At 38.2% G+C, this 20,906-nt stretch overlaps 1 pseudogene; it reads right to left on the bottom strand.

The window, feature by feature from the left end:
• Window positions 1-15,952, bottom strand: part of LOC100451404 (zinc finger protein 85-like) — a 35,691-nt pseudogene extending 19,739 nt beyond the window's left edge.
• Between the last annotated feature and the right edge of the window lie 4,954 nt (window positions 15,953-20,906).

The raw sequence follows: 20,906 nt of genomic DNA, 5'->3' as shown, positions 1-20,906 counted from the left end.
ATTTTTGAGTGCTGTATTTACATCACACAAAAGGAGCTGTGTGCATTTTTCAGATGGAAAAGACATGTTGAGTTAGAAGGCACTTCTCAAATTTCAACGCATATAATGAACTGGAGATCTTGTCTTGCAGATTATTTTTTTCAGAAGATTTGGAATGACGTCTGAGTTTCTGAATTTCTAACAAGTTCACCAGTAATGTAACTGTTTTTGGCCTAATAAGAATATTTTGTCAAACATCCAGTAAATGAAAGAACCTGTGTTTTTCCATTTTTCTGGCCCATAAACACAAGTAAAGAGATTTCTGCAAATTGGCCATGTAATCCTAATTAGAAGCCTAGGCTGATAACCACTTAGCTAAGAATTACCTGGCATGTTTAAATGATCTTATAAATCTCTTGATAATTTCGACCCCACTCTAGGTAATGTGATTCCGAAGGTTTGCAAACGGTCCATAAATGTGTGTTTTAAACAAGTCCACTGTCAATGCCGATGGTACTCCCCCTGCGCTCATCATTAGATTAGTTAGAGAAAGCAGGCACAGCACAGAATCCCTTACACTCAGTACTCTTGTCACAACACAAATAATTTTGGTACAAATGAAGACAACCAATCTCCATCCTACAGTATCATATTCTTTGCTGGCTCTTTAAAGTTTACAGAGAAAATAGAGGGCAGCAATGTCTGAATAAGTCTGCATTTGGAAAACAACATGTACACATGTACTAATGCAATGTTTATTAAGCAAGTACTATGTGATCAAGAGTATGTTACAGAGAACTGTGTTGGGAATAATATATTATGTGATTTAATCCTCATAACACCCTGGGGTTGGTACTAAGTGTCTAATAATTCCCATTATTAAGATAAAGGGCCCATCATTTTTATTTACTTTTCTGTTTCTCAGTCATTGGTTGTTAAAAAATGTATAGAGTAAAAGCTAAATATAGACAGACGAGAGGGATACAAAAAGGAAGAGGTTAATGTAGTTCAGTGAAATTTTTATTGTATTTATATTTACTTTGTTGTGACTTGTGGAGCAACTACTGGATCTGAAGGAATAGAAAACAAGTTGCTAAATGGAATGTCTCTGCAAGCACTGGTTTTAATAGAAACTTTAAAAATTAAGACCTTAAAATACGTACTTGATTTTTTCCATTTATCTCCTTCTGGGTTTCAGGAAATTGTGCATAACAGCTCTAGAAAGGTAGCAGGATTCAACATCCAAAACTCTGATTTTTCGTAATCAGTTCTCTGAAGCAAGACTCCATGGTGGGGCCAGACCTAAATGAAGCCCCCAAATAAGATGAATCTGAACAGAACTGGGTCAGGGAGAGGACCCTATGTAGAATTCTGCTCTCTAAGCCTCTAGGGGTATTTCCAGTTCTGTTTTTCCTAAGTTTACCTAAGAGAAACTTAAATGTCAGAGTTTGTGTAATTTTAATCTTTTTTGGCCACTGCCCTGTCAATTTTATAACATAAACTAATAAGTAATTTAAACAAATCTCTTAAGGTTTTCTAAGGTAATTTTAGTAGAAGATAAATATGTATTCTTAGCAAGGTAACAGAAATACAAATAGTAATAACAACTCTTCTGTCCCTAAATATCTCTTAAGATGATGATATCAGAAGTCACAAAAATATAAAGTGGCCCAAGTAAAGACTAAGGTTTTTTGCACACATCTATTCATTGTACCAACCATACGATGCTTAATTCAACAATGTATCTAGTTGCTAGTCTAGACTAAACATTCCTGGATGGTAAGAACTATGACTGCTTCAACTAGTTTTTGAATGTCCATAAAAAATTTAAAAAATTACTTTATCTGTTTCAGTCTCTAGACCTCGTTTTTCACCCAAGTGCCAGGAAACTGGAGAAACTCTCATCTGGCTACCAACCAAAGACATATTTTGTATGAAGGGAGGAACAAACACAGGCTGACTCATTTCTCTTACACTGAGACTTAGCAGAATTAACTGGTCTTGTCTGACACAATTCTTCTCTGGACATCCTCAAATTTCTCAGCGACACCCAGCTGATTGTGAGAGGGTTTTCAGTGAGCCTGGGCTGATGGCCCAATGGTAAGCCAGGCAGGAGAAACTCAGGCTGATTCTAAATAGAAATGGAACTGCCCTGGTGGAGCTCCAGAACCTGGATCACCTGTCCTGACTAGCTAGCTCTTGGGTAAGAGGAAGGAGAATACTGTACTCCAGAATCACATTTTACAGGTAGGTATAGTTGTGTTCATGCTGTGGATACTTTGTGGTCTTGATCTCTCACTCCTAAGATGCTTGTTTACACTTGCAGAGTTTCCCTTCAGATTGTTTACACCTGGAGCCTCTCACATAACTATAGCAGGTCACCGGATAAGATCTGAAAAGCTCAGAGCCACACTCTCAAAAAGAAACTTTAAGATGTCAATGCTGACATCTCACAATGCAGCAAATGCCTCTTGTTGGTTTTCTGTACATTTTCAATCCCAAGTCTAACCCTGTCTTGTAATCCCAGGCAGAGGCCAGAATTTAGGTGCAGATTCTAGGTGGGATCAACCTGGCTCTACATTCTTGGGTGTTACAGCAAGTGGAGTACAATCAAAGGAAGAAGCCCCTCATACGGGCTGCTCTAGCATTCTAAGTGATATATCTACCTAAAAGGAAAAAGCTGAAGAAACATGAATATGAGTAGACAAGTTTATTTGGGCCAAACACGAGGACTGTAACCTGGCAGCAAAGATTCAAGTTGCCTGGTATCTACACTTTAATTAGCAGTAGTTACCAGTGGATTTGTAAAGGTAAAAAAAAGGACAGAGAGTGGGCTGATACAAAAATTTTTATTTATTTACAGAAATAACATTAATTATTGGTTGGATATACATTGTGAAGGTTTAGGGTATGGGTTATAGTGTCCAGTGTGACATTAATAGTTTAATTTATAGCTGCTAATGGCAACAGCAAACAGTTTTAAGAGATGAATATACTTTAAAGGGGAAAAAAGACATAATTGTGCTCTAATTTTAATGTCTCTCTGAGTTTGACAACTGAAAGAATTTGTATTCCTCAAATAAAAGGTTTTTTTCCCCCAAATCTCAAGACCTAGCTAGATTCAGAATATGGAGCTGCAGGTTCACATCCTGGATTGGTGGAATAGCAACAGATGTTACCTGCACCTTTGCGGGCATAAAGAGGAAATTTGTGAGCATTTTAGCAAGAGGAGGAAGGGGAAAGTGGAGAATATCATGTCTACATGTCATTACTCTGATTGGGTTTTTGGGCCCCATGGTCTGTGAATTAGTTTCAGGTATGAAAACACAAGAGTCACTGAAAGAGGTAAAATGATTGATTGCTGCCCTGTGAAGTTTGTAAAAATCTGATCTAGCCTCTCTAGAAGTGACTGTACAAGACTATAAATAGCAAATAGGCAGAGACACAATTCTGCCTGCAGATTTAGGAGACAGCATGCACTTTGTAGCACAATTATGAGTTTACTGGAAGGCTGAGGGGGAAAGTCCTTGCTAGAGTAAAGCTTAGTTGGCACCTTATATATTTATATCATGTCTAGTAATTCTAGACAGTGTTTGGGAACTATAATTAACAGAAAAATTCCCTTCAGCCCCAGAGCAACTCCACGATAATAGAAAAGAGAAAAAACTGTTTTATTACACAATTAAACTAGAACGTGACATATATAAAAGTTAATCTGCTTCAGAGATTGCAGACAGAAAAACAGTCACCATAATTAGTCCACAAGTAGAAGAACGTATAGCATCATGTCACACATAGTTCATTCTAAATTCATCTGGTAATTAAGGTGGCCATCCATATATGCTAATTGGTTATATTCAATGACAAAATAAACTTTTCATATCTTCATGACAGAAGGCAATTTTGCAACTTGAAGCCAGGTGCCTGCTGAAGGTAAGCTCTCACTGTCTGACATAAATGGTTGAATAGGGTGCTACCTTTTTGGCTATCTACATTTTAAAGCAATGGCTCTCTACTCCCTGAGCACTAGGCTATAGCACTCCTGCTTGCCCACTCCTGGTGGCTAGTGTCCTCTCTTGACTCCTACCATCCAACACACAGGCACAGCTCACAGCACAGAGCTTACAGCTGGCAGCTCACATCTTACGTGAACCTCAATTGCCAAAGCAGCACTCCAGTGCCACATTAGAGAGTGAAGCCTGAGCTGCAGGAGAGCCTGCAGGCCTCCCAGGTAGAACTGTAGCTTCAAAATAATGGGAATAGGAGCAGTGTTTCAGCCTCAGTTTCTATTTATAATGGTGTCATAGAAAAAAATACTCCTGGATTTCTAGCATGAGTCCAGATAGAGACAGATCCAAGAGCTCTCACTGTGACCACCCACCTCATTCACAGACGCCATCAATACTAATATGGCTTCTGAAAGACACCCAAAGCATTAAAGAGAAAAAACAGCTTTCAGTCTAAGCAAGATTACATTGAAAAAAAAAGTTAAAAGCATCTTAAGAAAAAACTCAGATTACATATAAGATTAAGTCAGCCAGAAAATATTTTCGTAAAAGGAATTTCTCTCTAAAAACCCAAAGTGTACAGCTACTCTAAGCATGAGAAAACTAAGCACTATGAAGAAACGGGTCAAATTCTCAGCAGAATTTTATAAGTTTCTCTTTTATCTCTGGTGCTCTCTCATCTCCTGCCATTGAATGGGGGGTCTATACTGGAATACATCTGACAATTTCCACCAGCACTTTTTGATGAAGAATTGGAATTTGACTTTATTCATATAGTGGAATATATTTGAGCTTGGAACATAGCTAACTGAAGACCTATTATAGTGTTAGAGCGGCCACATCACTTGTGTTTATTTGTCCTGTAATAGCGGCATTCAAATTTAGTGAAATAAAAGACACTAAACTTATGCTTACCTAGAGTTATCCCTATTGGATAAATTAATAAGCATGTCAGACTAATATCTCCTGTAGCAATTTGGTAGTAAATTTACTCTGGATACTAGATATAAATATCTAAGTATAAATAATTTTAATGTAGTAGTCATAATGTAGGATTTTAAAAATGTGTCTGTAACCATAACTCAATTAAGACAATTTATGTTTCAAAAGTATCAATAACAATATTAAAATAACTATGTAAGAAATGTATTCAGGCCAGGTACGGTGGCTCACGCCTGTAATCCCAGCACTTTGGGAGGCCAAGAGGAGTGGATCACCTGAGGTCAGGTGTTCGAGACCAGCCTGGCCAACATGGTGAGACCCTGTCTCTACTAAAAATACAAAAAATTAGCCGAGCATGGTGGCAGGTGCCTGTAATCCCAGCTACGCAGAAAGCTGAGGCAGGAGAATCACTTGAACCTGGGAGGTGAAGGCTGCAGTGAGGTGAGATCGCGCCATTGCACTCCAGCCTGGACAAGAGAAAAACTCCATCTCAAAAAAAAAAAAAAGTATTCAAAGTAAATATTGTGACCTTATATTCATACTTTTGTAAAAATACTGTTTAATTTATATAAATAAATGTTGTCTACAAACACTACACATAACTATGCTAATTGTTATAAAGTAATAAATAGAAGCCAAAGTACACTGTTCAGTTTACATACTGAACTGCTTTTGCTTTTGCAGTGTAAATACTTCAGCCTGCACATATTCAATAATTACCTTGGATAATCAGTTTCCATCAAACAAACTTAGTATCTTTTAGTCTTTATCATTCTGCAATGCTAACTTTAATCCTATCTTTGTGCTCAACTTTTTTGTGCTCTTACAATGAGCTTTAATCTAAACAAATCTGTGTCTACTTTAAAAGACTAAAAACATGAAACACAGGCTGGGCACAGTGGCTCACGCCTGTAATCCCAGCATTTTGGGAGGTCAAGGCGAGAGGATCACGAGGTCAGGAGTTTGAGACCAGCCTGGCCAACACGGTGAAACCCTATCTCTATTAAAAATGCAAAAATTAGCCAGATGTAGTGGTGCACACCTGTAATCCCAGCTACTCAGGATGCTGAGACAGGAGAATCACTTGAACCTGGGAGGCAGAGGTTGCAGTGAGCCAAGATTGCGCCACTGCACTCCAGCCTGGGCAACAGAGTGAGACTCTATTTCAAAAAAAAGAAAAAAGAAAACAAAAGAAACATAAACCTTTGCCAAAGCAAAAATAAAAAGCAATGAATCTGAGGTCCTAAATGAATAGAATCTTGAGTCAGTAAGAATGAAAAAAGGTTTATTTAGCTGTTACAATTATTTACACATATTTTTTAAAAAGCACAGAAAAAACCTACATATAATCTAAATGCTTTAAGGGAGATGAACAAAATATCCTCCCTGATTTTCAGGTAGGAGAATAAAACCACTTATTTCTCATTTATATTTTCTCCTAAAGCAGCCAGGTCTCTGGACATGTTTTTGAACTCTTGGACATCTGAATTTTAGTAGACACTGGATTCACGCATCTAAGCAGTAACCCTGGGTACATGGTGCACTTGGAAGAATGCTTATGGGGTAAAAAGCTGAAGACGAAAAGTGTTATAAAAAGTCCATGGGTGCATATGAATAAAAGTTCTCAGAGTCCTATAAAGAGACTTAGATTCTGACACAATAACAGTGGTAGACTACAACACCCCACAGACACTATTAGACAGATTATTGAGACAGAAAATTCACAAAGATATTAGAACCTAAACTCAACACTTGACCAAATAGTCTAAATAGACATCTACAAAACTCTCCACCTAAAAACAAGACAATATACCCTCTTCTCATTACCATGTGGCACATACTCTAAAATTGACCACACAATCAGAAATAAAACAATCCTCAGCAAATTCAAAAATCCCAAAATCATTCTAATCACACATACAGACTATAGCTTGATAAAAAATATAATTCCATTAAAAAAACCCACTTGGGCTGGGCATGGTGGCTCACGACTATAATCCCAGAACTTTGGGAGGTGGAGGCGGGTGGATCACCTGAGGTCAAGAGTGCAAGACCAGCCTGGTCAACATGGCGAAACCCTGTCTCCACTAAAAATACAAAAATAAGCTGGGTGTGGTGGCACGCACCTGTAATCCCAGGTACTCAGGAGGGTGAGGCAGGAGAATTGCTTGAACTCGGGAGGCAGAGGTTGCAATGAGCCGAGATCGTGCCACTGCACTCCAGCCTGGGCAACAGAGGGAGACTCCATTTCAAAAAAAAACAAAAGAAAAACAAAAACAAACAAACAAAAAACCCACTTGATACCATACAATTACATGGAAATTAAACAGCCTGCACTTAAATGACTTTGGGGTAAATAATGACATTAAGGCAGGAATTAAGAAGTTCTTTAAAACAAATGAGAACAAAGATACAACATAACAGAATCTCTGCAACACAACTAAGACAGTGTTAATGGGAAAATTTATACCATTAAATGTTCACATCAAAAAGGTAGAAAGACCTCAATTTAACAACTTATATCATCAGCAAAGAATGACAGAAGCAAGAGCAAATCAACTCTTCAGCTAGCAGAAGACAAGAAGTAACAAAAATCGATATGAAATGAAAGAGATTTAGACAGTAAAAACTACACAAAAGATTAAGAAATCTAGGAGTTAAATCCTTGAAAAAATTTCTAAGTTAAATAAACCACTAGCTAGATTAATGAAGAAGATCCAAAGGTGAAATGACAAAAGAGATATTATTACTGACCCCACAAAAATACAAATAACTATTGAAGTCTACTATGAACACCTCTACGCACACAAACTAGAAAATCTAGAAAAATGGATAAATTTCTGGACTAATACATCCTCCCAAGAGTGAAAAAAAAGAAATTGAGTCCCTGAATAGACCAATAACAAGCTCCAAAACTGAATTTGTAATAAATAGCCTACCGACCAAAAAAAGCCCAAGACCAGACAGATTCACAGCTGAATTCTACCAGATGTACAAAGAAAATCTGGTACCATTTCTACTATAACTATTCCAAAAAAATTGAGGAGGGACTTCTCACCAAGTAATTATATAAGAACAGCATCATTCTGATACCAAAACCTGGCAGAGAAAAAACAAAAAATACAAAACTTGAGGCCACTATCTTTGATAAACATTGATGAAAAAATCCTCAACAAAATACCAGCAAACCAAATCCAGCAGCACATCAAAAAGCTAATCCACTATGTTCAAGTAGGTTTTATCTATGGGATACAAGATTGGTTCAACATACACAAATTAATAAATGTTATTAATCACATAAACAGAACTAAAGCAAAAATCACAAGATTATCTCAATAGATGCAGAAAGAGCTTTCAATAAAATTGAACATCTTTCATGTTAAAAGCCCTCAACAAACTATGCATTGAAGGTACATACTTCAAAATAATGAGTTATTTATGACAAATCCACAGCCAACATACTGAATGGAAACAAGCTGGCACCGTTTCCCTTTGAAAACTGGAGGAAGACAAAAGTGCCTTCTCTCATCACAGTTATTCAACACAGAATTCAAAGTTCTGGCCAGAGCAATCAGGCAAGAGAAAAAATATAAGGCATTCAAACAGAAAGAGAGGAAGTCAAACCATCCCTGTTTGCAGATGACATAATTCTGTATCTAGAAAATCCTACAGTCTCAGCAGAAAAGCTCTTTAAACTGACAGGCAACTTTAGCAGAGTTTCAAAATACAAAATCAATATACTAAAAGTCAGTAGCATTCCTGTACATCAACAACAGCCAAACAAAAAGCCAAATCAAAAACAATCCCATTCACAATATCTAGGAATACAGCTAACCAGGGAGGGTGAAAGATCTGTATGACAAGAATTACAAAACATTCACTAAAGAAGTCAGAGATGACACAAACAAATGGAAAACCATTTTATGCTCATAAATAGAAAAGATCAACATCATTAAAATGGCCATACTGCCCAACTAAATTTACAGATTTAATGCTATTTCTATTAAACCACTGTTAACATTTTTAACTAAAAACAAACAAACAAAAAACTACTTTAAATTTCATATGGAACAAAAAAAAAAGCCCAAATAGCCAAGGCAATCCTAAGCAAAAAGAACAAAATTGAAGGCATTACATTACTGACCTCAAACTATACTATACTACCAAGCTACAGTAACCGAAGCAACCTGGTACTAGTACAAAAAAAACAGACTTATAGACCAATGCAACACAGTAGAGGCCTAGAAATAATGCAACACACCTACAACCATATGACCTTTAACAAAGCTGACAAAAGGAATTTGGGAAGAAATCCCTATTTAATAAATGGTGCTGAAATAACTAGCTAGCACTATGTAGAAGATTGAAACCGGACTCCATCCTTATACCATATACAAAAAAACACTTAAGATGAATTAAAGACTTAAACGTAAAGCTTAAAGTTGTTAAAAAAATAAAAATAAAAACACTGACAGATAATCCAGGAAATACCATTCTAAACATGGAAACTGGCAAAGATTTCATGATGAAGGTACCAAAGCAATTTCAACAAAAGCAAAATTTGACAAATGGGACCTAATTAAACTAAAGAGCTTCTTCACAGAAAAGGAAACTATCAACAGAGTGAACAACCTACAGAATTAAAAAAAAAATTTGCAAACTACGCTCTGACAAAGGTCTAATATCCAGAATCTGTAAAGAACTTAAACAAGTTTACAAGAAAAAACCAAACAACCTCATTAAAAAGTAGGCAAAAAACATGCACGGATGCTTTTCAAAAGAAGATATACCTGTAGCTAACACGCATATTTTTAAAAATCTTCATCACTAATTATTAGAGAAATATAAGAAAAACCACAATGAGATACCATTTCACACCAGTCAGATGGCTATTATTAAAAAGTCAAAAAATAACAGATGCTGGCAAGGTTGTAAAAAACTGGGAATGGCTATACACTGCTGGTGGGAATGTAAATTAGTTCAACCATTGTGAAAACCAGTGTAGTAATTCCTCAAAGAACTAAAAACAAAATTATCATAATTGCTGGGTATGTACCCAAAGAAATATATTCTGTCAAAAAGACACATGTGCACGCATGTTCATGGCAGCAATATTCAAAATAGCAAAGATATGGAATCAACCTAAATGCCAACCAATGGTAGGCTGAATAAAGAAAATGTGGTATAGACAGGCATGGAGGCTCCTACCTGTAATTCCAGCACTTTGGGAGGCCAAGGCAGGTGGATGGCCTGAGTTCAGGAGTTCAAAACCAGCCTAAATGACAAGGCAAAACCCCACCTCTATAAAAACTGCAAAACCAAACATTAGCTGTGAATGGCGGTGTGCACCTGTACTTATAGCTACTTGGGAGGCTGAGGTAGAAAGATTGCTTGAGCCCAAAAGTTGAGGCTGCAGTGAACCAAGATTATGCCACTGCACTCCAGCCTGGACAACAGAGTGAGACCCTTTCTCCAAAAAAGTAAAATAACATAAAACAAGATTTAATAAAAACAAAATATGTACATAAACATTATGGAACACTATGTGGCCATAAAAAATAGCAAGATCATGTCCTTTGCAGCAACATGGATAGAGCTGGAGACCATTATCCTTGGAAAATTAATGCAGAAACAGAAAGCCAAATGCATATCATTTAAAAGTAAGAGCTAAATAATAAGAACACGTGGACACAAGGAAACAACAGACACTGAGGTCTAGTTGAGGGTGGAGGGTGGGAGGACAAAGAGGATCAGAAAAAAACACCCGTTTGGTTCTATAGTAACTCAGTAACAAAATAATCAACACACCAAACCCCATGACACAATTTTACCGACATAACAAACCTGCATATGTACCCCTGAACCAAAAATAGAAGTTAAAAGGAAAAAATCCATGGGCAGGGGAGAGTGCAATGTAGGTGGAAGAAACGGTTTATGCTACAGATAGTGGCCCAGGTGGAGCTGTACTCTGGTTTATTTCTGTGTCCATGCAGGCAGATGAGATTATAAACAGATGGTCGAGAACCCTAGGCTGGTGGAGAAAACAGCTTGCTGCTGCAGATTCAGTGTCTGGGGGTGGGGATATGCCAGGAGACTTGTAGATACTTTACTAGGTTTTTGGCAAGAAACACTAGGATAAAAAACTCTGTGGTGAAATTCCTAAGGGTGGTGTCTAGTCCTGGGAGGGGTGTAGACACATCATGTCATCATGTCTAGTGGGTATGTCTGTGAGTGGTGGAAATCCTGTGGTGGCAGCTGTGGGAAAAATGCGTCTGCTATCAAAACTCCTTTCCTCTAAGTTTTCAATCCTCTCTCACCCTGGGAGGAGACATGGAATCACAGGACAATGGGCAGTGTGACAGCCTGTGTGCAGGAGAGGAGAGCCTACCATTTCCAGACACCCAGAGTTCCATTCCAAGTCAGGCCAGGCCTCTGTGATATCTTTTTTCTGGCATCAATTCTGTAAAGTTTGCTGAACACCAAGCAATTCTCCAACACCAACCCATTGTCTAATATTTTAATTCTGACACCACCCAGAGTCACCACAGATTCTGATTCAGGGCTCAGTCCCACAACATGGTCCTTACTGCAGATGCCAGTCACAAACCCCACGGGCCTATCTATGCTTCCGAGCTACTGCTTAAAAATTGGAGACTTTCATAATCTCCCTCAAGTTCAATAATTTGGTAGAGCTACTCACAGAACTCAGCAAAACACTGTAGTTATGTTTACCAGTTTATTAAAAAAGATACAACCCAGGACAAGTCAAATGGAAGAAATGTATAAAACAAATAAAAAGGTGGGGGGAAATGAAGCACATAGATAATCCAGCTGAATAGCTGTGATTAATAAAATTCTCCATCCTTTGTGTTCCTGCTCCAGGAACAGTTCATGGAAAGAAACACCCTTCCCATTATGACTTAGATGGTGCTCTCTTTGCTTACCGTTCACATAGCCAGACACAGGCTCTCCACATTTTCTTCTTTTTCTCATAAAAAAAAATCAGCTGAATTTGTCTTCACTGGTCAAAATAAAATACTTCTTAATCAAACTTTACTTAAGTTTATCTCCTTTTCACAGGCTCCTGAACTTTGAGCTATCTCAGTCTGAGTCAACATACAAATGTATTTTATGTTCCTCCTAAGAACATGCTGACTTCAGGGTAAAACATTCTCTGACCTAAAATCTGATTATTCACCCTCCATTTGCCATTCCCCTCGCACCTTCTTTCTAATGGGCTTTGATCCTCCCTATGATAGAAAGCCCTTGTCTGCCTAAATTTTGCAATCTTTATAGCTATTATAGTTGGCACTTCCTCCTGTTGCAATACTCCTTTGGAATTCAATTTTTATTTTTTACTTAAATATAACTGTTTTATTTTATAAAATCCAGAAACTGCCTCAAAACAGTAACAGCTTCATCTTCAGTAAGACTTTCCCAGTCCCCTTCCATCTGCCTGTGGACCCCCAGCTTTCCAGGGCTCAGAAGCTTCTCTCAGTATAAAAGCCTTCTTCTATGGCTGGGGTGAGCAGGCTGAGACACCTGCACAGGAGGCTCCCCAGAAAGAACTAATTGGGCCTTTCATAACCTCTTTTTGCAGGCTCAATATTAGCCTTAGCTCACAGTAAATGGACTCAAGCTTTAATTTGCATCTCAGAGTTATTCATCTGGCTTTTGAAACTGTAAAATCCAAAATTACTCAAACACAGTATTCATATAAGGAAATTTTAAGGCATCTACATTTCATACCTCAATAAGAAAACCAAAAGTATCTATTCCTTTCAAACAATAAATGTATTATTGAATTATTTCAATTAAAAATCATGTAGTAAACAATTCATCACATGGGAACACTTCTAGGAGGTACCAAGTTTCATCTAATAAAATTTAGCATGAAACTCAGAAATCAAGATAAAGAGATATAGAACAGAGATAGTCGCTGTCACAAACGTACCCTGCAAGAAGAGGAACTAATGTTTTCATGAATCTATGTAACTCAGTTATCTACCACATTTTCTTGTGGAAATGTATTCAATTTCTACAGCCAAAATGGAAGATTTTTTCCTGTTGTTTTCCTTCATAGCTAGCATTCTAAAAGCAAAGCCTTAAAATTCTGTTTGAAATCACCAAGCCATAAAAGACACACCTGAGAAAATTTCAAAACTCAACGTTGGGAAAGAAAAAGGTAAATGAGAATTTTTAACAAATGGAATATATGATTAGATATTAATTTTTTTCTGAAACCCACCTTTTTTATGCCATTTGCAAATATATATACATATTTTTATCTTTCAAGTCCTACTAATATAATGCAACTTACAATTAAAAACTGAGGTCCAAATAAGTGAACAAATCTTTTACAGGTGATAAGCCTAGAGAGTGGCAGCGCTGATTAAAAAACAAAAGTGCCTTCCTTATTCATGTGTCAAGTAAGGCCATTCAATCACTTGAGAGATTCTCCCACCCCATCCTGCTCAATTAAGTGCTCAATAACCACCCTCTCAGGAGACACTGCACTATGTATGCCCCAGTGAGTGCCCCAGATGCGTTTTATTTCCAAGTTCTTGCACCATCTCACTGGGGTCAGGTTGTTTTTGACTTTTGGGATGCCGTATTTTTCTTTCACAAATTGTTCACTATTTTTCTCTAACTATATTTATTTCACTATTTTCCTGTCCCCTTAAAAAAATCCAGGGGGGTAGAAATTATTTCTATGTTTTTCCCTCAATATCAGCATCTGACTGGCTGACCAGCAATGTGTCTCCAAGAAATGGAAGTTGGGTTGGGTAAAGACAGTTTTAATGTCTCAAGGGGTTAGCTTTTCAAAAAACTAAGTACACTAGGAGATTCCTGTCAGCCCTAGGGCATGCACCTGCTTCCTTGAGAGGCTACACGCTATACCTCAGGTTTTCCTATGAGAGAAAATAACCCAGGAGCTGATATTTACTAGACACTCTAGTAGACATAACCATGGTGGGTATCTTGGTTTATCCCCAAACAATACTGAAACCCAAGGCCAGGAAAAACTCAAGGGTGGCTGAAAACAAATAATCCCAAAAGTTTCCGAAGGGAAACCTTGACCCAAAAACATTCTGATAAGACCTCTGTACATACAGAAGATAAAAGAGAGACAGGTTTTTTTGGTTTGTTTTTTTGTTAACAATACAGTGTCAGAGGATTATACTTCACTTTCTTCTCAGGGGAAATATTTTTCAAACACATCTTTGTAAAAGCCCCATCCAATGCTTTGTCAAAAAATGATTAATTCATGGCCGTGTGCAGTAGCTCACGCCTGTAATCACAGCACTTTGGGAGGCCAAGGCGGGCAGATCACTTGAGGTCATGAGTTCGAGACCAGCCTGGCTAACAAGGTGAAACCACGGTTCTATTAAAAGTACAAAAATTAGCCAGGTGTGGTGGCACGCGCCTGTAATCCCAGCTACTCAAAAGCTGAGGCACGAGAATCGCTTGAACGCGGGAGGCAAAGGCTGCAGTGAGCAGAGATCCCGCCACTGCACTCCAGCCTGGGTGACAAAGTGAGACTCCATCTTAATTTTAAAAAAATGATTAATTAAAATATGGTATCTAAAATGCACACTAAAGGACAAATAGTTGATAATGTGAATTAGGGAGGTGAAACTGGCATTTGGGAATGTCAAAAAGAACCAGAAATTTAGTATTTTACTGCAAGCCAGAGTTAGGAAGAAGGAATGCAGGGTGGTGGGTTGTTAACTTGAGAGGTTGCTTGGGACGCATGTGAAAAACGCATGGAAAATCATTCCCCTGTGGAGTGTGAAAATAGCTAAGTGGCAGGCAATGAGACTGATGTTGCTCTAATTTTTGGATTTTGACTTTAAAAAAAAATCTAATTCGAGCATTTTTTTTTCCTGTAAATTACTACATTGGGGGAAACAAAATTCAGACCTAACCAACTATAAACTGCCAAGTAACCTCTGATTGCATAACCAGGCAATTTGTACGCTCAGAGTGGAAATTAAGAAACTACCTAACTGTGGCCGGGCACGGTGGCTCACGCCTGTAATCCCAGCATTTTGGGAGGTCGAGGCGGGCGGATCACGAGGTCAGGAGATCAAGACCATCCTGGCTAACAGGGTGAAACCCCCTCTCTACTAAAAATGCAAAAAATTAGCCGGGTGCGGTGGCGGGCGCCTATAGTCCCAGCTACTCTGGAGGCTGAGGCAGGAGAACGGCGTGAATCAGTGAGTAGAGGGTGCAGTGAACCGAGATCGCGCCACTGCAATCCAGCCTGGGCGACAGAGCGAGACTCCATCTCAAACCAACCAACTACCTAACTGTACCTAACCGATTGATGAATGTGGGGTTTTTTTCACCATGCACCTTATAAAAGTCTTCTCTTAAAGCCTCTCCCATAGACCACAAACTACAAACCATAGCTGGGTGCTCTACAATTTTTGAACCACTGTTTGAATAAATTATTTAATATGTTTGCGGTGACTGCTATAAACTTTTCATAAGAGAAAAGAGGGACCGAAAGCTCTTCCGATTCATGAACCCCGCACCCTGAGTCAGGATTCTCCCCTGACTACCCTCCCGTGGTCCCTGCACAATCGGGGAGAGACGCGGCGCGGTGGGTGCAGAGCTGCCCAGAGAGGGCTCCAGGCCGGGCAGTCACTACGCAGGGAAGAGACAAGACGCCCGGGGTCCGCCTGTCCGCCCAGCCGCCATCTTACGGCTGAAGGGGACTGAAGGCCGAGCTGCACCAAGGTGAACTCGGCGCCTCAGATTTTAGAGCTGACTGCTGGGAGGCCTGAGTCCCGCTACAGCCACTTCCGACGGTTTTCAACCAGCCCCTTCCCCCTCTCTGGAGATGTCGGACCCCGCACTCTCACCATTTCTAGGTTTCCTAGTGGGTCCTGACGTCTTAGCTGTGGATCTCCCAATACTTGCAGGTCATAGGGCCACACAGACTGGGTCTCCAGAAGCGGAGGACACAGAGTAGTGAAGACGAGACCAGGAGCTCCGGCTGCAGGAAAAGACAAATGATCCGCCAAATCCCGGAAGCCGTCCCGTACTTTCCAGCTGCGTGTCTTACTGGACTGTTCCTAGTTTAGAGTCTCTGACTGGATAACGCTTAAGGCCCGCCCCTTCAGTCCCTGAGTGACAGAAGATTTGACCAGACACTGGGCTGAATGAAGAAAGAGTGACAGCCTGGGCTGCAACCTTGTCAGGCAGGGCCTCCTCCCTGAGCTGAGCTAGGACCAACCGGGAGTGTATTTGCATTTAACCTTGTGTACAAGGTGATGTGCATTTATAAATAACATATTATATGGCTATTCGCAAATGAAAAGAATATAATAACGATTATTTAGCAATTTCAGGTTTTATGAACTTCCTGATTTCTGGTCCTTTGAGCAGGCAGCCTGAGATTTTAAAAAAGGAGGCAATCCTCTGAAATAAAATGTGAGCCAAATGTAAATTTTAAAATTTCAAGTAGCCAAACTTTTTTATTTTATTTTATTTTATTTTATTTTATTTTGAGACTGAGTCTCGCTCTATCACCCAGATTGAGTGCAGTGGCGGCGATCTTGGCTCACTGCAACCTCCGGAACTCCCGGGTTCAAGCGATTCTCCTGCTTTAGCCTCCCAAGTAGCTGAGATTACAGGCTGTACAGGTACAGCCTGCTACCACGCCCGGCTTATTTTTTTGTATTTTTACTAAAGACAGAGTTTCACCATATTGGCCAGGCTAGTCTCGAACTCCTTACTCAGGTGATCTGCTCACTTTGACATCCCAAAGTGCTGGGGTTACAGGCGTGAGCCACCATGCCCGGCCATCCTTGTCAGTTTTCTAATAGTAAAAAATAATAACCATCAACAAAGGAATTATTTTTTAATTCATATTCTTATTAGTCAAAAAACATGTCCCCAGAAAAATGATAATTTTGGAGTATTCTTATGGTAGCATCTTACTAAACAATATAGAACTGTTTTCCTCAATACCTATAAATAATTGTCAGTAAATAAAAGAAAAACAAGATGGCCTAATCACTAGAATGAATAGAGAACATTTCTTTAAAATACAAGTAAAATGTTATAAAAGGGCAGTGATGTGTTTCTTAAATTCACTTACATGCCATTTTACACAATTGTAGTTTTTTTCTTTTTTACTATTCTTTTGATATTATAACAATAGGAACATATTGCAACTCTTCCCTTGACATGTTGGAGGAATGTTTACAGTTATCTCAATCTTGAGCTAGGGCACATTTTAATGCTTAAAGATATTATTTTATCTGCTTGAAAAGAAAAAACTGAGTTGTAAAAATTAAGAAATAGACCTTAAAATTTTTCACTATCCTTTTTTCTTCCAGCACCTTTTCTTCATGTTTCAAGAAAGATGGCTTTACATAGTAACTTAGAAATAATACCTAATGATTAACAAAATGACGGATGTGATGAATCACCTTTTTCTTGAGAAATAATACATCAACATATTCCTACTCATACATTTTTACTGAAACATGTAAAATATTAGCATCATATATTTATCAAGGTGTCATATACAAAAACTGTTGACAAAATGTCCTCAGAACCTACAGAATACATTTAAATGTTATGTTCCTTTTTTGGAAACAAAGTCATTCAAATGTAATTCACACTTTCTAAAATGTAGTAGTTTTTGAATTCTCATTTACTCTTTTATTTTTATTTTTTCTTTTTTGAGACAGAGTCTCGCTCTGTTGCCCAGGCTGGAGTGCACTGGTGCCATCTCGGCTCACCACCACCTCTGCCTGCCAGGTTCAAGCAAATCTCCTGCCTCAGCCTCCCAAGTAGCTGGGACTACAGGCACGTGCCACCATACCTGGCTAATTTTTGTAGTTTTAGTAGAGATAGGGTTTCTCTATGTTGGCCAGGCTGGTCTTGAACTCCTGACCTCGTGATCTGCTCGGCTTGGCCTCCCAAAGCACTGGGATTACAGGTGTGAGCCACCGCACCCGAACCTCATTTACTCTTTTAATTATAAACGTAAGAATAATCTCTTTGAGCACTAGCAATACTATAAGTACCAAGGTTAACAGTAAAATCTCCCAAACTAGAATATTTTACTCACAAAAATTTTGGTTAAACTTTAAGATAATAAAAAATGAGTCTTGGCGTGGTGGCTCATGCCTGTAATCCCAGCACTTTGGGAGGCTGAGGCGGGAGCATCACCTGAGGTCAGGAGTTCGAGAGCAGCCTGACCAACATGGAGAAACCCCGTCTCTACTAAAAATACAAAATTAGCCAGGTGTGGTGGCACAAGCCCTGTAATCCCAGCTACTCTAGAGGCTGAGGCAGGAGAATCGCTTGAACCTGGGAGGCGGAGTTTGCAGTGAGCGGAATTCGCTCCACTGCACTCCAGCCTGGGCAAGAGAGAAACTCCGTCTCAAAAATAAAATAAAATAATAAAAATAAATAAATAAATTTAAAAAACTGAAATACTTCATAAGACCATGTTTGTCCTTTTCATTCATATATATACACACATATATATATATATATATATTTTTTTTTTTTGAGACAGAGTTTCACTCTTGTTGTCTAGGCTGGAGTGCAGTGGTGAGATCTTGGATCACTGCAACCTCTGCCTCACAGGTTCAAGCAATTCTCCTGTCTCAGCCTCCCAAGTAGCTGGGATTACAGGCATGCCCCACCACCACATCCAGCTAATTTTTGGTATTTAGTAGAGACAGGGTTTCACCATGTTAGTCAGGCTGGTCTCAATCTTCTGACCTCAGGTGATCCACCCGCCTTGGCCTTCCAAAGTGCTGGGATTACAGGCCTGTGGCACTGTGCCTGGCCTTACGCAGCACTTTTAAAATGAAACCTTCCTGTGGTTTCATTTTTAGGCAGACTTTACACTGAATAGTGTTTGGATTTTTTTTGGAAGCCTCTTTGAAGGATGAGTTTGTGATTACATTAAAAGGTTAGTTGGTTGCCAGTTGCACAACCAGTTTGCTTTATTTTCATTTTGGGGGTGTTTTCCCTAGAGCAGCCATAGTGTACTGCAGGAAGCAGAGCTGGGCAGTGTCCTTCCCTGTCTGTATTAATTTGCCCTTGGGCTGTGTGCAGTGCTGAGAAAACCTTGGGCCTTGTTGATTATCTACACAGTGTCTCTGGGCGCATTATTGACCCATTGCTGCTGACTGCCTATGACTCTTGAGTTTTAACACGGTCTCCATGACATCCATAAGAGGAAAACATGCTTTCTTATTGCTACTCAGCTCTGGGAGCCAACTGATTCAGCCTTGAAACACCACAATGTTTCTGTTTATTGCATATGGGGTAAAATGTTATAGCAATTTTAGGATTCTGTCCTGTGTCATTTTAATAGCTACCTCTATAGCAAGATTCTACACACAGTTAAATTTTTATTGTCTTTAAAAAAGCCTGTGCTAGCTTTGTATATATTGTCAACAAGAAATTTAACATAATTAATATAAAATCTTATACTTTTAAAATATTGGGCTACTGAAAAGAGTATTTCGTATTAACATTAGACTTGACATGCTGCTATATCATGTATTTTCAAAATTAAATTATAAAACATTTCCCAAGGATTATGCTGTGATTTGCTACTATGCTAAGTATTTGTTACAGTGAATGGGGAGGATATGGGGGGATTAAATTTCTGATTGTGTTTGATTAGCATGTTTCTAATTTGCCATCATCAAAATGTCTTTCAAGATCCATTTTAACTTCTCTATATCAAGTTACATGAAATCAAGTAAAACCTTTCATTAGTTACCTTGAAAGATATATTTAATTGAAGCATTAATTAATGAAAAATGGGCTTCTTCGTGTATGTATCTTTTTGTTTTATATTGGAGGTTTCATGTATTTTATTAATATTATATTATTTTAATTTTTATTATTTCCAATATATTTCCTAATCCACAATTAGCATTAATAGGGTACAATAATTTGTACCCTAAGTGTTGATGGAAATTATAGCACTTCAAAAGGAGCTCAGAGATCCTAGGAAACAGGCTTTATTCTGTTGATAGGCTGAATAAAATGTACATGTTTCTTAAAGATAGTTTAAATATTTTAATGTATTTTAACTACTATTACTGTAGGAAAGGCTGTATAGCTCAAAAAGGGCAATTAATCCTTGTGTTGGACAGTTTTATAGAAAAGATAGGTCACAAGATAGGTTAATATTGTTGTTGCTTTTTAGTAAAGTTGTGTAGAGTATTTTCATTAGAACAAAGATTTCTTAGCAAACCTTATTTTCAATAAATTCAGACTTTGGGGACTATAATAGAGCTAATTTCTGCTTATTAGTATACGTTCAACTTCATGAAAATGGCTACTATGCCATTGATAGTAATATGTTCAAATGATTAGTAGCTCACCTCTTTAAAATATTTAAAATTTGACAATTTATATCAGTGAATTTTGCAATCAAAAAAAGAAAAAGAAAAGGATCTTGCTTTTAAGCTGTCATGTTATCAAACTACCAACACTCTTCAAAAGCATTTTGAAATGCTCATTCCTTTGTTCTGGTTTATGGATTTAGTTTTCATGTTTTATCAAACTTTAGTAGGTAGATTTTATGTTTGAGGGATACATAGTTTTCTAAAGGTATGCTTTTAAAAATATTAAACCATTATAAAATGAGAATTTTTAAATTAAATATTTTGCAAGGATGGCTTCAGAGGGTGGGGTGGTATATAGTGCAGCCTTAGTGGGCTGCCTCTGTTTGACAGATCTCTACAGAACCCCAAGCAACAAAGTTGCTTCTAGTTTGAATCTAGTTGTTTATCAGCTCATTTACTTTCAATTTATGTCCATTTGATGTGAACAGAACCCAATGACAGAAAAAAAAGGAAAGGCATTCCGCTTCTCATCCTTCCAAATTAGAGCTGTTCTTTTAAATTAAAAAATTTAATCTCCTCTTATCATTTTTTATGCCAAACTCAAGATATTTTAAGACACAGGATGACAATAGGT

The sequence above is a fragment of the Pongo abelii genome, chromosome 18 (assembly GCF_028885655.2).
Source record: "Pongo abelii isolate AG06213 chromosome 18, NHGRI_mPonAbe1-v2.0_pri, whole genome shotgun sequence".
In the NCBI taxonomy this organism is placed as follows: domain Eukaryota; kingdom Metazoa; phylum Chordata; class Mammalia; order Primates; family Hominidae; genus Pongo; species Pongo abelii.
The sequence above is the reverse complement of the archived record's forward strand: the minus strand, read 5'-3'. Positions and strand labels throughout refer to the sequence as shown.